Below are 16,952 nucleotides of genomic sequence, written 5' to 3' on the forward strand. Positions count from 1 at the left end.
TTTAGCTAAAAATATCTGAATATCTCCAATTATCCTGACTCGCTAGCAGTTTTTTTTTTTTTTTTTTTTTTTTTTATTGCGCTCAACCAATTCCGAATCTCGTTCATTTTTCGACGGAAAGTTACAACAATACTAACGTTCAACCACGACAGCAAGGTGCTGTTTATCGTTGTCTGGCATACCGTGGCTAACGATCCCTGTCGCGTCGACGCGCGTTAAACGTGAAATGTAAATGCCACGACAGATTCCTTTACGCAGAAAGATCTCTTTACCCCTGGCCAGTCTGCTAGACGACTACGCCTCGGCATTTTCCCCTCTCGTAGTCCTCGGGGGCCCACTAATTTGACCGGTCTAGACTACGGTAAGCTAGCTTCTCTCGCCTGGCAAAGAGACACGTTCCCGAAACTGAACGGCAAACACCCGACGAAAGCGATCCTATCGTACATCGTGATTATGGATGGTACTTTGCACGAAACCCTTCGGAACACGACGGTGATGTCTATCGAGGAGATTAATGTCGAGGGAGCTTTGTAAAAAAAATATAGCATCCGAGAATACGCTACGGAAAATATTTTACTATTACGAAACTCAAAGAATATTCATTGTAATTACGAACGCTTAATAAACTTGATTTTTAGTTTTTATTTTTTTTTTCTACAACAGCAAACTCTTGCTGAATCAAAAAAATATTATCTTAAACTTAGGAATATCTGGAGAACTTTATGCATTTTGAATGTTTCAGACCAGAACTAAATTCGAGCGTCAGATCGAATCGTCGGATGTCGACAATAAGAAGCTTACCGAGTTACACGGATCCGGAGCGAAGGCCCGGGCCTCTCAGTCAAGCTCTCGATTTATGCCACGTTTACCGAGCGTGAAATTCTCTTCAGACATGTGTCCTCTTCCGATTTTCCCGGGAATCTAAATCAGCGTTTAAATCAGCGACCCGCTAAGCCGGTACGTCTGGGTCGTCTTCTCACGAAAAGGGAAGCGCGGCGTATAATAATATAAAACCCGAAGCAGCCAATTTTTTAATAATTTATAAAATTATTTACAACACGTAACGTTCGGCATACTATTTAAAATCTAATACGGAATTATATACGAGCTTGTGGATGCTCGCGTAATCGTGCAAACATTTCGAAACGCGCGGTCGTTATCGCGTTACGAATAACAGTCACTAGTCATTGTTATTACGATCCCCTGCAATAGCGCGAACTGCCCTTCCGACCGAAGTCCTGAGCTACGGAATCCTTCTCGTACATCCTACCTTCCGACAAAAATCCGTTCGTGACAGAGAGAGTTTACCTCGTAATTTTTATTACTGCAATAACAACGTTACGAGTAAATCGTGAAATACAGTCTACGGCGGTGCGGCTTCTTAATTTTGTTAAAAATATTTGTTCTAACATGCGCTACGCCCGGATATAAAGTTAAAAAGGATAATCGAATTTTTTTTACTTCGGACTTGGTATCACACGGTGAAGTTATACGAAAATTGAATTGCGAAGTTCTTTTTTCGCGCGGCCTCCTTAATCGCGAAAGTCCGCAGTGCTCTCTCTCTTTCTCTTCGAGAGTCTCGACCTATTTGAGTTTATTTTTTTACGCTGTAAAGAACGCCACGAATTTGCCTGATTGGTCGCTTGTTCGCCCCGCGTCTTCTTAGCGAGAACCCACGAAGCGTGAACCAGGATCGGCGAGACTTTATTATTAAGTTTCGCGTTCATCTTGCGGTGCACCGCCGTGACAATTAATTGCAAACGAGTGCACGCGAGAGGATGTTGTCGGTCGAGCGGCTCTTCCGGGGCATTCTACGGCGGGGGTGTTTATTAATTAATGAAGCGCGCGCGATGTGCATGACTTGAATCGCAAACAACGTCGAAGAGACAAGCGCGAAGGAGCCCCGAACGTTATTTTCGCTTTGCGAGTACCTGCCGGTGGAAAAAAGAAAACGAATGGAAAGCATTTAAGATTCGCCGCAATTAATTGTTCGAACGAAGAAACATTCCTGGATTCTCGATCGACGGAGAAGAATTTCGAGAACATGGTGCAGTGAAAGATGTTAACGATACTCAGCCGAGTATTATTCGCGCGCAAGCTTACGCGAGGACAAAAAGCCGGACGGAACAAAAGCGGAAGAGAAGCAGGCGCACGAGGTCGAGCGAACATAAAGAGAAAGAAGAGCAGAAAAGAAAGAGGATTGCATCGGGGCGGGAAAGAGGGTGAACGAACAACGGCAGAGGGTCGAGGTAGTTGAAGAGGACGAGAGCGAAGGGTAGGCAAAGAGATCGATAAACCAAGATGGCGACGCGGTATTGCCGCAGAGTACCGCAGCCTGGCCTCTCGACCGCCAAATCATCCTCGATGTGTTGCTTTTACACGCATGCACACACGAACGTTCATTAACAAAATTCGTACCGACTGCAGCGATCGCTTCTTCTCGCGATATGCACGCGAATATCCGGGATTATTCGGGTATCCGGTTCGATCACGCTTACGTCAATGTCGGATATTCGTGCATTTGTTTTGTATTAAATAATAAAACTCGCTCTTAAGGAGACAAACTTTTAAGCGCAAAATACGAGGGCGTCAGTGATCAAAATGCGTCTGCGGTCAGACGCAAATCCGTTCCACGAATTCTGTTTCTATTAACTTTAAACGGACATTATCTGCTTTACTGTAATTACTTTTCGCAACAAGTCCATTTTAATTTCAATTTCAAACTTTTATTTCTCCAATTTGGAAAATATGCAGCTATTTAATTTTCATCAAACTCTTCGCGTTTCTATTTTATTTTTGGTCGTTGTGAAAATTTTGTTTCTCCACGGCAAAAGTTTTACAAAATTAAAGTAATAACTGTTATTAATGTCGCAGATTTTTATTATCAAATGTACGTACTAATGAACGCACGTATTAATAAATGTTATATGTCAAAAAGATTAAATCATATTATCGATTAAAGTTTTAATAAACTGCCCTTTCAATAAAATATATTTTAATTGTTATTTTAATAAATCATCGTCCGACACATGTACGTTTTCGCGAAAGTAACAAGTACTAATATTTAATAAACAAACATTTGATCCGTCTCTAATTATTAATATACGTAAGTAATATAATTCAATAAATTAATTATGCATATTATACATATTATAAATTATGTAACGCGTGCTATTAGATACTCTAAGTAAATAAATTCATATACGTATAATTTTACACACAAACATCCGAACATTCGAAAATGACCAACGCTCGATTTTTTACTACCTCGCAAATAATAAAAAAATAATAGCGAATAATCAAAGTATGTTTCATATTACGATTCTTTCAACGCAAAGTCCGATAAACCGCGATTATACGAATGTACGATTGTTTCAGATCGAAACAAAACTCGGCTTACGAAAGCGCAAGCCGGGATCTGTATTGCGCTCGCGGAAAATTGAAAAACTGATGCGAGCCCGCGAGGAGAATGTGCACGAGATTATTCCGCCCGGTACTCCCCCCGACCTCGCGCGTCCCTTCACCGCGTTCGCCACTCGACGAATGCACTCCGTGAATGCCTACAGACACCTTCGATCCGCAACGCTCGACTTGCTTCCAACGCTTCGGAGAAAAATTCCCGACGAGATAGCACGCCATTACTAACATCTCGCCACGATGTGTCTCTATGTTCCAGTGCGAGGAAAGATTGCAGGGACGATAGATAGCGGAGTAAAACACGTGGTTGTTTAACCTCGTCACGATTACGTGCCCTCGCAGAATACAAAAAGGTGCGTCGAATTTTTTTATCGTTAAAACCGTAAAAAAAAAATTAAATATTTAATTGGAGAGATAAAAAAAAAAAGAAATCGCACATTGAACCGTACAGATGTTTGTAAAGGGGGAGTCCATTTAAAGCCCTTTAATTTTCGAACGACTCTGCGTGAATGAAAACGGACGCGAGCAAGCGTAACAGACTTCTACGATGAACAAGTGGCATCCGCAACCGAGAATTTTTTCCTGCCAAGCCTGCGTCCTATTCTTTCACGTTCATTACTCCCTCGTGAATCGCTCCGTTTTTTTGCATTCCTACCATATTCACCCTCTCTGCGCGAAATATCGCTAACAAACTTTTGTAACCTCGAACGCAACGGTGATAATCGTCTATCGATCTCCCTCGCTATCGATTCGTATTATCTTGGATCGCGCTCGATTCGCAAACCAATAGACACCCTACTCTTCTAAATTTCCGAGAGAAAAAAAAAAAACCCCCCCAAGAATTTGTCGTCGTCGTCGTCGCGCAAACGGAATCATTAAGAGGCTTCGGCGAAAGACTTGGGGAGATTCGACCCCGGGGGATATTTAGAGCGATAGCGTCACTTCGAGAACTACCCGAGGCGTTTGTAAAGTCCCATCAAACCCTACGGAGGAAACCGTCCGACCGCGATGTCAATCATAGTCGCCGAGCTGTAAGCAAGAGCCCATACTTGGCACGTGTCCGTGTAACTTCCGATAAGATAAGGGTTGAGCAGTGTACACCGAGGGAAGTGTTCTCGATACACGGGTGTCTCTCTGGACCGTGGGATTCGTTGGAGACTTCGATATGCCGTTTTACTTTGACGGAAATTTAATTAAAATAAGCTTTTCTCGCAATACCGGCTTTAAACATTTTAATAACATACCTTGAAGAAAGGAAAAAGAGATCGACAGAGGAAAGCGAATTTCTTCTACTTGCAACTTTTTACGCTTTAAATATTTTACTAATTACGCGATTAATTAAATTAAAAATTTATAAATTATATACTTTTATATATGTTTAATTCGAGACGTAAAAGTTACTTTTGGATCGTTACTTTCCAAACGTTAATGGCTTTTTTTTTGGAAAATGCATCGCACCAGACAAGAAAGAGCGCTCGGCTTTAACGCCTACCTTCTATCGCGTGACTAACTATACCTATTGCAATATGCGATTCCGCTTGTTTGCAAGGGAAAGCTGTCGACTTCCGAGCTTTACCTGTGCTCGGGAAAAAAAAAGAAAAAAAAAGAAAAGCTAAGTAATATGTGGATTTAATCTCAATCATCGTATTTATTAAAGATTAAAAAATACGACAAAATTTTTTTTTTTTATTTTCCCGCAAGTGTTATTCTTATTAAAAATACTCCATCTTTCTCTACTTATCTACTTATTTAACGAAATAAGGACAAAATAGTCGCAAAGTTATAAAGTCACTAAAAGAATAATAAACAAATAAGAGCTCGCCGTTCTTCTTAAAACTTTTTAAAACGCCCAACAGTGTTGAACTCAAATTGCCCAGCATTTTTCTCTGTCTTTAAGTTACTTGATATTTTTCAACCTGACTTCTTTGCCATTTCGTCATTCATCTGTACTACGATTATTAAAGCAACAGTAATTTCGTAACTCATATTATTAATGATTTAGTAATCTAACATTCGTATAAAAGAAAATACAAAACTAAGCTCGGACTCGTAAATCGGACGAGTGTGATGTATCTAACATATGAGATATACCGCGGAAATGGCTTGAATGGCTAAAATTGGCGTACAATCCAATCAATGGTGAAATATGAGAGCCGCCCACGCGTACGTCTGGATATAGGTACGACGGCAAGAGAGATTAGTTGTCCGTAGTTATCCGAGCGAAAACGTGAGCCGGGTTCTTCGCGAGGTAGCGGCCCCCGACGATACGAGCAACGTCAGTTGACAATATGCAGAGCGCAAAGAAGAGCGTGGGTCGACACGCGAAGGTCGTGAATGCCCCCGAAAATCCATAACCATTCCTATTACAGGGTTGCGCTTGCGCGAAAACCGCTCTTTTCGGTCCTGAAGAAGCACAGGCTAATAGCCCGTCCGCGTCGCGCCGCGTTTTTCGACCATTAGAAACCTTATCTACGCGCTTCGCAAAAATTCGATCGACTTCGATAATAAATTGGCATTTAAAAACGCCAAACTAAACCTGATACAGAAATAATAAAGCAAGGATCAAGTTTTCCAAAAGCTACTTTCTAACAATAAAATGGTTTATCAAGCCGATAAATTTAATCAGATTTGAGAAGAATGCAGGAATAATGCAGTTGTTATTGTTTGATTTATCAATGAACTTCTGACGGATCTCTCAATAATTAATTAGTAAAGAACATTTGTAAAAGTTATAATAGAATTTATTATTGATATATGCAGAGTGCGATATCGATGTGGAAAAATAAACGTCGCAGTCGCTGATTCGATCAATGCTATTGTATTACCTAATTAGGAACGACCACGTATGACAAAAAGCTGAGCTCCACTCCGCACAGTTTGAAAAAAAAAAAAGCGGAAAGTGGAATATAAAAGAGAAATAGATAATCCAATTAAAAGAAGAATACGTTGTTTCACGAAACTCTCGAGTCACTTCTCGCGTTTCATTCGTGAACGCTCGATTAATTCTATTAATTAAAGAACAAATTGAGATCCTTCGATCTCACGAAACCCGATTTTATTAATTAGTTGAGTGTAAAAAAATTAATCCGTCAGAAAAGTTCCACATTCACAAAAACGTTATTATTCATTGAAAAAGATATTGTATCGTACGTTGCAAAAAAAATTTTTTAATTAATTAAAAAATTATATGCTAATAAAAAAAAAAAATATGTTTAAGTTGATAAAACTTTTGTGAAACGACGACTCGAAATAACGATTGATTTTAACTTCTCCGGAGTTCCTCTCGGTAAGTTTGCGCTCGCACAATAACGATCAATTACGTCAAGATGCATGTGCCGTTGTTCATTACCGGAGATGCAAGCGCAAAGCTTTAATTACAGGTTCATCGAGCACGTCCGGAGTGTCACCGTAAGATCTTTCACTTCTAATAATCCCTGTCAGTCGGCAATTAATTACTCGCAAAATGATAACGTTGCATCGCCCGTGCATTGTCCGCAAGCTTCGATAATAATCTATTTGCCGACGTACTCGGCTTTTACATTGATTGACAACCTATAACGAAGATACAGACTTTCGAGCTTATGGAGCTTTAATCATCTTGTTTGCCCACCCATAAAAGCACGTCGAGTAAACTTGCGCTCGTTATGCGAATTTCACGGAAAATTGTATTTATATGCGCATATCTATTGAGTTTATTACCGCAAATCATTTATTTGCTGCTCAAACCCGAGAATAATTGTTCCCCGAATATATGTATACGCAACTCGCGTAATTGGTTCGGCAAAATCGCCGACGGATAAATTTTCAGTATAACAGAGACAAATAAAGACTCACCGATTCAGAGCGCCGTGAAGAGTCCCATCCTCGCCGTTGATCCCTGCAATTAAAATTCGGGCATCAGTCATTATAATTAACAAGACACTCGAAACAGGTGAGTGGCGAAATCGAATAATTACAAGTCTGAAAGGGTACGACGAGAATTATTACTTTGTTCCGCGGCGCGAGACCGTGATCGGAACGAGAGAGGGAATGAGAAAAAGACACTAATGAGAGTTATTCGAGAACGACGCAATCCTTTCACAAGACCGAATCTATCTTTCTTTGGCAAATTAAATAAAATTACTTTTATACGAATGAAAAATCGGGGCCGTATCAATATTGAGAACATAAATCAGAGTTACCGCCCCCCCCCCGTTTCGTTTCCTGACTGCCGCAAATTCGCGAGGACGCGGTTTATTTTCACGGACACGGTTTTCTTCGCCGCGTTTCCGATTCAAGGAATGAAGGAATGTCTCCGTCGGGAGAAGCGGAATGGCCCCAAAGAGCTCTTCCCCGAACAACGTCAATGTTACCGTGCACGATGCATCGCCTAATTGAAAACGACGTCCCGAGATGCGTAGAAACGAGGGTGAAAGCGCGAACGCGCGAGGAATTCCCGATGTCCTCGTTGAAAGGACGAGAGACTCGAAATAAAAAAAGGGCGTATCTTTCAACGAAACGGCATATCGAGCAAATTGAGTTCGACGCTACTCGTTCTCCCTTTTTTTTCTCCCCCTCGTATCGCCGTTTCCTCTTGTTTGACATTCGATCAATTATGAAAATTGAACGTACACACTCTGTCCAACGTTTTCAACGGCCCGCGACGCGGAAGGTTGTTTTTATTGGATTAACGAAGTAAAAATGACTGATTTTTTCGCGTCAGTTACGATTAACGAACGGAGTTACTGATAGCTCGTCTCTCTATTCTAGCATGTTGCTCTTTTTTTTATTTTTATTTTTTTTTTTTTTTTTTTACGTACGTACAACGAAATATCAAAGTGAGAATCATTGTCCAATTTAACCGAGAGCTGGCAGAGATAGCGGGGCGTTCACCTTTTCACCGCAGGGTCGGATTCGCGTAACGTATAACGTCGCAATTAATTAGATTAATGCGCGCCAAGTGCTCTTCGACAAGATACGATTGCGAGGAATATAATTTATAAAATAATATATTTATATAATGCGTAATTAATGAAAAATAAAGAGCTTTATAATCGGGCCGCAAATTTGTGCAACAACTTCGATCAAAATAATAATAAATCTCCTCTTGAGGAAACTTCTAAGATTTTGATAAATAATAAGATTGTTTTTTAGATAAATGTTGTTAGGCGTAAAAGATTTATTGCGCGAAAAGCAAATTTTAAAAATGGCAAAATCTTTACAGAACTAAAGTACGTTTTAAACCCGAAACTTTTAATCCAAGCTCGGCTCGGCGAAATAATTTAATTGCGCGCTTTTAAAACAGTCACGTCTAATTTGATTCTTTCCGTTGCTCTCTCTCTGCGGCTAGTTTGCCATTCTTATTTCTTATTATGACGTACGTCAAAATCACGGTAAATAACTGAACTCGGTAAAATACAACTTGATACGTGTGTGTTTCTTTAATTAAAACATTGTAAAATATTCTAGTTTTGAGATTGCTCACGAAAAAAAATGCAAAAGTAATTGTCAAGCCGTTCGTTAAAAAAAAAATTAAAAAAAAAATGGAAACTTACGCGCTTACACTCACGCGAAATTCGAGATCGATAGCGTGTCGCATCCAGGTACAATAACCGCGACATGTGAAACGGGACAGAAATAAAACGGGACGCGGCAGAAATCCTATAAAATCCCAGAAGCGCGATTACCCGCTGGGAAAGCTCAGCGGAGTGATACGAGCGAGGGGGCGAAAGGTATTTAAATATGGATAACCAAGCCTGCGGGCTCAACCCCTTCGTAACCGAGGGAAACGGATCCGTAAATAGACTGTGGACCCGTGAAAGACGAACAGCATCCGATATGTACTTAGAAAATGCACTCCGGTACAGAAAAAACACGAAACAGGAATCGCTCCAATCGGTTCTCCGAATGCGATCTTCGTATTATCTTTATTAATGTATTAACGTAAGAGACAAACGATTCCTCATCAACTTTTCATAGTAATCAACTAATATCAACAATATTATTCTATATTTTACGTATCAACCTTATCAAAAATTTATCTTTATCTCAACAATTTCATTTTTCAGTTTAGAAAATCGTCAATATGAAATAACAAGAAACAGCCTGTTCTAAACTGGTTTCAAATCCACGGGCAGTCATTTTTACTATTCGACAAGTTAGTCAACGGGCGTGATAAATTTTACCGGCTTGTTCTTTTTTTTTTCTTTTTTGTCCCCTTCGCCTCCCTCTCCTTTTCTTTGTCTACGATGTTTATGGCAATCTAAAATTGAACCGCCACCGCCGGTAATGCAAGGGCGCGTATCGCTGCGATCTTCCCGCTTTTTTTTCCACGCACGTCGACTTATCTACATCCGCGCGCTTTCCCCGTTTATCCGATCTTTGACGTATTACACCCTCGGGAACCAACTATTCGCTACTGTATTTTCCCGCTGCTTTGTCCGCCGCAACAACGATTTCATTACGCGCCCATCCACTTTTGTTCGCGCGATTCCGAGCAGAATTATTCACGCTCGCATAGAGAGAATAATGTTGAAATAACCTGTTTTGCATGCGATATTCGAACCTCAATTTCGCTCGACGTAAATTGGAATTACTCGAAGATTTCGGGGGCATTAAATGCGAAATGATAAACCACCGGTATCAATGTCGTGACAGCCTAAGAGGCAATAAAGTGAAGGACCTCGGCTTCCGGCGATTCTTGGAACGTAATTACGGCCTTCGAGCCGTGGTCGTCTCAGCCTGACACTGTTCGAGTACTCTCCGAGCAAATTCACCTCCTAATAAAGACCACGGGCACCGAGTGGCAGGAGTGTAGGTCAATGTATAGAGCGACCTACTCGCGGAATAACGGTAAATAGCCCGTACGATCGATGCGATTGAGCACTTCGACGGTATCGTTTAACGTTTTAAGTATATCACGTTTTAACAATCTATCAACGGGACGAGAAAAATTTTTTTTTTTTAACTTAATCTCACCGATAAATCATTTCCGATAATTGTACGGGGAAATCACACCGTTTCCACAAGCAAATCCAACTATTCGTGCTGGAGATTCAACACGTTTCGGTCTTATCGCGAGACGCATAAACGATAAAGATTTCTGCCGAGTCCAGCGAGAGTAAAAAGAAACAGAAAGCAGGAGAGGCCGCGGAAGCGAGGGGAAAAAAAAAGAGCTACGAAAATCTCTCGCAGGGCGGCGAGCGTGAAATTCTTATGGGGGCTGCCGTTTCGTTCGTGGACGGAATCTCAAAGTGCCAAGATGCGCGAAGGTGTTCGCGAAGCGCAAATTTAATAGGCGAAACCTGACAGAAGACGCCCCCGGTCCCGGTGAGAATAAAACCTGATGAAAGTGAAGAACGAAGTGGGTGGGAAAGAGAAGAGAAATTCCCCAGGAGGAATTTATAAACTAAGAAGGGGAGGCACATAAACCGAAGAGCGGTGTCACGTTTCTGCTCACTTCGCTCCCGTTTTCGCGCCCTTCCGTTATCTACCACGAAACTCGCAGAAATAGATTCTCCACGTCGGCGATGATCCCGCAAACATTGTGCGACACGCAATATACATAATCACAATTTCGAAATGGAAGAAACAAAAAGAAAAAAAAAAAAGATTTATAGCTAAAATATAAAAGTATCGAAAAGACATCGAGTACAGGTCGCGGTCTAAAGAAGATCCGAAGAGATCGCGTAAAAGATGAAAGCCCATAAAAGGTGATCCGCCGATCTCTCCGATAGCGTCATCGGATTACTTAATGCGGTTTTACATATGCATGTGCATAAAAGTCTAGATGGACGTGCGAAATGAAAGAACTCTCCTCTCCTCTCCTCCTCTCCCCTTTTCCCTCTCTCTCTCTCTCGCTCGCTCTCTTGCAAAATCTCGCGTGGCGGAAACATAATTTAATTATATGTCGCGAACACGAGACGGCAATGGTGCGTAACAAGGTGGTCGAGTGTCAATTAGCCGGCAGCAGTGATTTTAGCTCCGTCTTTCTCTCTCCCTGCGGTATTCTTTAATTATTTTCTATCAAAATATCCAAGAATTAAAATTTCCGTGCAAAATAAAAAGATGTGCGAGTCGCGTGTACGGTTTTCTCGTTACGTCTTTCATCGCGTGATCTATCTATCTTGAAATGATTACGAGCATAGTGCCGAGACGAGAATTAATACGATTGCATGTCGGATAAGAATCGAGGAAAAACGGTCTTGACGAATTCCTATTCAACGTAATTATTTTCTTGCGCAGTGCGTAAGTGATTAGAGAATTTTTTTGCCTGCCCAGCGAATGTGGAGTTCGTAAAAGCGACGGATTTAGTTTTCGGTATGAAACAAGATTAGGTTTAATCTCTGGAAGATACTTTCTGAAAGTAACGAGATTTCGGTTGTCGGCTGATCACGGATATAATACCGTTACAAGTCACTGACTTTGTAACTAATTTAACGATAACTCCTTGGGAAATGTTTACACCCATCGTCGCTTACACGTATACATATACTCATGTTTACAACTGCGCTGTTACATTTTTAATTGCATATCTAAATTCCAACGAACACCGGAGCTATTACAAAAAATATTACAGTAAGAAAGAATATGCCGAAAAAATAAGTTTGTATTTCACCGAAAGAATCCATATAGAACATACAATAATAATTAGAAAAATATCCAAGTTAATATCGCTTATCGTACGACCGTCGAAATTCTCAAAGACTTTACAGCTGAGCGCGAATAATTCGTTAGAAAAAAAAAAAAAAAAAAAAAAAAAATTAGACCCCTCTTTTAATAAATAAAGATCGTCGAAAGGGTTAAAGCACCGACCCGGCCATCGACTACGGCGAAGATGAAGGAAACGCGGATGTGAAAGGGAGAAAGAGACAGAAACGAAGAGAGACCGGCAGGGGACTGGTGGCGTTGAGGGGAGAACAGGTGGAGCGACCGGGGGTAGCGAGGGGTTTAAACGGCGGATGACGTCGGTCGGTCGTTCGGTTGAAAGCTGCAAGGGAGAGAGGGAAGTCAGGGGAAAATCGCGCCACGCTCGCGGTGGCGATCAATACTTGGCCACCACGCCTCGCCTTCTCCGCCTCGCCTACCCTCTCGCGTCGCGTTGCAAGAGAGCAAAACTTGACTCCTCTCTACGTCACGAGCCCGGAGGGTGGAATCGTCGAGCCGAAGAACGCCGATCACCTTGGACTTGGACGGGTCCGAGCTTTAACCCCCCTCCCCCGCCCCCTCGCGCAAGAATCTCCCTTTTCGAGGAGGCAGAAAAAAAGAGTGTGGTGTTGTGAAAAACACGCAACCCGCAATGTCTTATTCCGTCGCGGTATAAACATTAATCGAGGAATGAGTCGTTTCGGTAGATGACAATTTTACACGATTTTTATACAGTGTATAATTTTCAAAAGCGTCAATTTAATCATACGTATACTTGGTCTTTGGATCGAGATTTTTTTTCTCTTTAATATTTGCGTGAAAAGATTTATAAATGATATTAATTTAGATTTTACTTTGTCTTGTCTAGTACGATTATTTCTCGAGGGGAAAAATGATAAATATAATGTTCGAAAATAAGTATTAGTTTTAGTAAACCGCTTTTCTTTTTTTTTTTTAATCGGATTTTTAGAATTTAAAATAGTTTTAAATATTTCAAAAATCCAAAGTTCAACGTCCAACGTAATTCTATATGTAATTCATTTCTCTCAATTCCGCGAATTATTTATATTTAATGAATCCAAGTTTTTAAAAATTCTTGCATTTTGACGATTACATTGATAGATATTGCAGTGCAATTATTTAAAATAAAATTATTTTTTCAAAAAAAAAAAAAAAATTAAATTAAATTAAATAATGATAAAAAACAAAGTATCTCGCGATTTAATGCAAAAATGATGATGACTTGTTCGCGAGGCGTTCCTTCAAGAAGCAAATGCTTAAACACACGCGTGACCTCGTTTGACGGGGTCACGATGAGGGGATGAAAACGTGAAAAACATGAGATGGCAGCACGTTGCAACCGGGAAAAATATAATCGTTAATGTTACGTTTGATACAAATTTATTACGTTAAATCTATTTTCCTTGGATTCATTTTTTTCATTCACCAATGCTTCGTATTTATTTTAAAAAAAAATTTATTTAATGAATTTTAATAAGCAATTAAAATATAAAGCCTAACAGCGCGCGACAATTTATTTTCTATCAATTAAATATTAAATAAAAAGAGTGACGCGAAGTAAAGCGATAAAATAAGGGTATTCAATTAATTTAGGTAATTTATGAAATATTAATGTTGTATGCACGCACGCGTTATCGTAACGGTAAACACATATAAACTACTAATCGGTCTACCGAGCAATTGTTCGATTGCTGCTAAACAAGCATCAGTTGTGTCGCAGCCAAGAACGACGACAAGCGCGTATGCATTATCGGTCAACATAATTTTAATAAATAGATATCGCGTGCACGCGTCCCCCACTTAATCTACCGACATCGCGATAATGGAAATTTTTCGCGTTTTTTTTCTTTTTTTTTCCAAAATTAATTGTAAACTAATAACACTTGAAACGCATTCGTTACCTTCATTATCGATCAGCAAACTATGTATGTAAAAATAAATTTCATTAAAAGCTGCGAGATGTAATTTAATCAATTAAATAATTTACATTTCATAAAATTAATTAATTATTTTATTCAGTAAAATCGTTTCCGTTGCACTTTGCTTGGTCAGTTTGAAATACCAAAAGAACGAAAAAAAAAAAATATATATTGCACATATTCCGTGCATTCTCGAAAATAATCTCTTGCATTTTTAATGATTTATATCATGCAGACCGACCTTTTTATAATTCAAAGTAAATATAAAAAATTGAGTCGACGGACGAGACCGTTCAGACATTAAAGAATGCGAACGTTTTCGTTTTCCGTGATTAATATCGTCGGATCCTACACGTCCGAGTAATTAACGCGTCATATTTTAACCGTATTAACCGATTAAAATGAAAGTTCCGATCGTTGTATACTTAATTAATTTTTTTTTCTGAATTATTGCCGCCTCGCGACAGTCACGAGTGATAGATCGATAATGCGCACGGCTGGATATTCGAATCGAATGAATTATTCCGACTCGTCAAATAAAACGCAGGCAGTAAACGTCCATAAAAATTATTCCGCGATTTCTCCGCGCAATACCCGCTCAACGTAACGCATTTTTTTTCTCGCACAGATCGCAGAAACTTTATCGATCGCGCGGCAAGCAAACGAAGGAGCTTCGTCGAATCGCCTTATCTTCTCGAACACGTAATAAAAGAAATAAATTAAACCGAAAGTACGGTTAAATTACTTTTTCAACCGCAAGCGTCGAGTTATTCGAGGGTATAATTGGTCGCGTTTCTTACGTCTCGGGATTAACCGCTTAAGAACTTTCGTGCGCCACGTGCACGCGCGGCTGATGCGAGGAGTGCGAGCAGCCGAGTGCGATTTATCGGGCGATATCGACGCGGCTCGCCGTCGAGCCGTACCGCGGCGATAATAGAGACCGGGAGCACGACGTTAACCCGGTGCACGTCGACGCACGTCGTCGTCGCCGACGGATTTAAGCGCGTCGATAAATAACGCCGCCAGGTGCGCCGGCCACGCCGAAAAGCTCGCTCGCTCGCGCGAATGAGTCTTCCACGTCGACGGCCACGGACCAGTAAATTAAGGTCAGAGCCAAGAGCGATATAAGCGGCAACCTGCGCGAGGAGGTGCGAGCGGATGAAAAGCGGGGGGCACAGGGGAAGAGATGCGAATAGATATGCAAATCGCGTACACGCTCGGCTGTTTACGTCTGTCGATCCAAAGCAACACGCCGGTGAGAAGACCCGACGGAGCGGTTCGATTATCGAATTTTTGTCGCAAGCTCCTAAAATTATTTTACTTTCCGTTGTCGATTTAATTGGAGGATATGCCACGTTGAAAGATGACGAAAATTTATACGTCTTGGATTTTTAAAGAAGAGAACGTTGCTTTCTGTACTTATCTCGTTAGTCGCGAATTATTACGTATTAGATTTTTTATATTAATTAATTTTATTTCGACTTAATCTTGATTAAAGTCTATTAATCTTACCCCATATAAGACATGGAAAATAATGCGTTTCAAAGTACAAGCACCTTGCCGATTAATTTTTCCCCGACACCTGGAATCCGATCTCTACGCGAAAGTTTAATCCGTGTCCGACTTTCAATCTGTATCTTTCGATTAAAAATATTTACTTCCCCGAACCATTTCTTTGCTTCAACGCGCGACTGGATAAGAGATAAAGGCGCGAGGGCTCGCTTTTAATTAATGACGTAAAAGCAACGACTGCAAATCGCGATAACGAGAATGGTTCTCTCTCTAGTTAAGTAGCAGCGTCGTAATTGCCGGGTAATCGCCGCCAACGATGACAACGATAATTAAACCGGTGAAATAAAATCGGATAATGGCTGCTGGATGATATTTCGAGATTCGCAGTTCGCAGTCGGATTCTTTTCGCAGGTAAGTACGAAAACGACTCGGCGTCAAGGACGAAGAGTATACGTCCGGTCGTACACGCCTTCGAGTGCATTACCGTCCACCCGACCGTCCTTCCCCCTCACCTGTTTAATCGCAGCTTCGAAAAGGTTCGACGAAATCGTTTCCGAACGGGCCGTTCCCGTGGGAGGGAAAAAAAATGTCCGTATTTAAGAAAAAATGACGATCGAGTCTAACCGACGGCAATCTGTTCTTTCTGCACGGACCCGAATTGGAGGTTAACCTATCCACTCGATAGTGGATCGATTTTACGAGACGTGCGCGGGAGATAGGGGGAAGGCGGAGTGTCGCCGCGGAGACGGATATTATGTAATTTTTTTGGTACTCACTCGGTGCGGAGAGCTGCGTGGACAATCCCCGAATGACTGCCAAAGACCACCGTCCGGCCCGTGGAAGATGGAAACAGCAGCGGAGGGCAGGAGACATGCGGAAGAAAAGTGCGGCGAGGTCACATACACACACTGTAGCGGCCACCGATGCGATTCGGCGGTGGCGGCAGTTGCACACTCCGCGATTCGCGAGATAAGAAAACAGACCGAGAGAGAGAAAGAGAGAGAGAGAGAGAGAGAGAGAGAGAGAGAGAGAGAGAGAGAGAGAGAGAGAGAAAAGAAAAGCGTCAAACTTTATCACGAGAGCAGCATGACGTACGATGGAGCTGCAGGCAGCGTGCGACGACGACGGGCGAGAGAAACGACGACGACGGACACACACGCGGCGCGGCACCACCGACTCCGACACTCGATGACGTCATACCACCGGCGGCGACAACATGGAACCCGCCGACGTACACGCGAACGACGCGCGACACGAACACTACGTCGCGAGCTGCGTAAAAGACCACGGTGACGGCGGCCAAGCCCGAATGTTCGTTACCCAGCGATTAAGAGCCCCGGCCGTGTGGCACCTAACCTCGAAAGGCGCGCAGCACCCAGGTCACCGTGTGAAAGAGAGAGAGGATACCGTACCGAGTGTCCAGCGGCGGCAGCGGATACACCTCCGCAACCAGCAGCA

The 16,952-nt window shown here is 41.6% G+C and overlaps 1 protein-coding gene across 2 annotated transcripts in view; it reads right to left on the reverse strand.

Moving 5' to 3' along the window:
- Positions 1-16,798, reverse strand: part of Bsk (mitogen-activated protein kinase dJNK) — an 83,265-nt gene extending 66,467 nt beyond the window's left edge. For both annotated transcript variants that reach the window (XM_070664563.1, XM_070664549.1), the window contains exons 1-2: positions 16,271-16,798; positions 7,252-7,294 (exon numbers count right to left, since the gene is read on the reverse strand). The gene's annotated coding sequence lies outside the window, so the exon portion shown is untranslated. The remainder of the gene's footprint in view (positions 1-7,251; positions 7,295-16,270) is intronic.
- Between the last annotated feature and the right edge of the window lie 154 nt (positions 16,799-16,952).

Source organism: Cardiocondyla obscurior, linkage group LG01, assembly GCF_019399895.1.
Source record: "Cardiocondyla obscurior isolate alpha-2009 linkage group LG01, Cobs3.1, whole genome shotgun sequence".
Lineage (NCBI taxonomy): Eukaryota > Metazoa > Arthropoda > Insecta > Hymenoptera > Formicidae > Cardiocondyla > Cardiocondyla obscurior.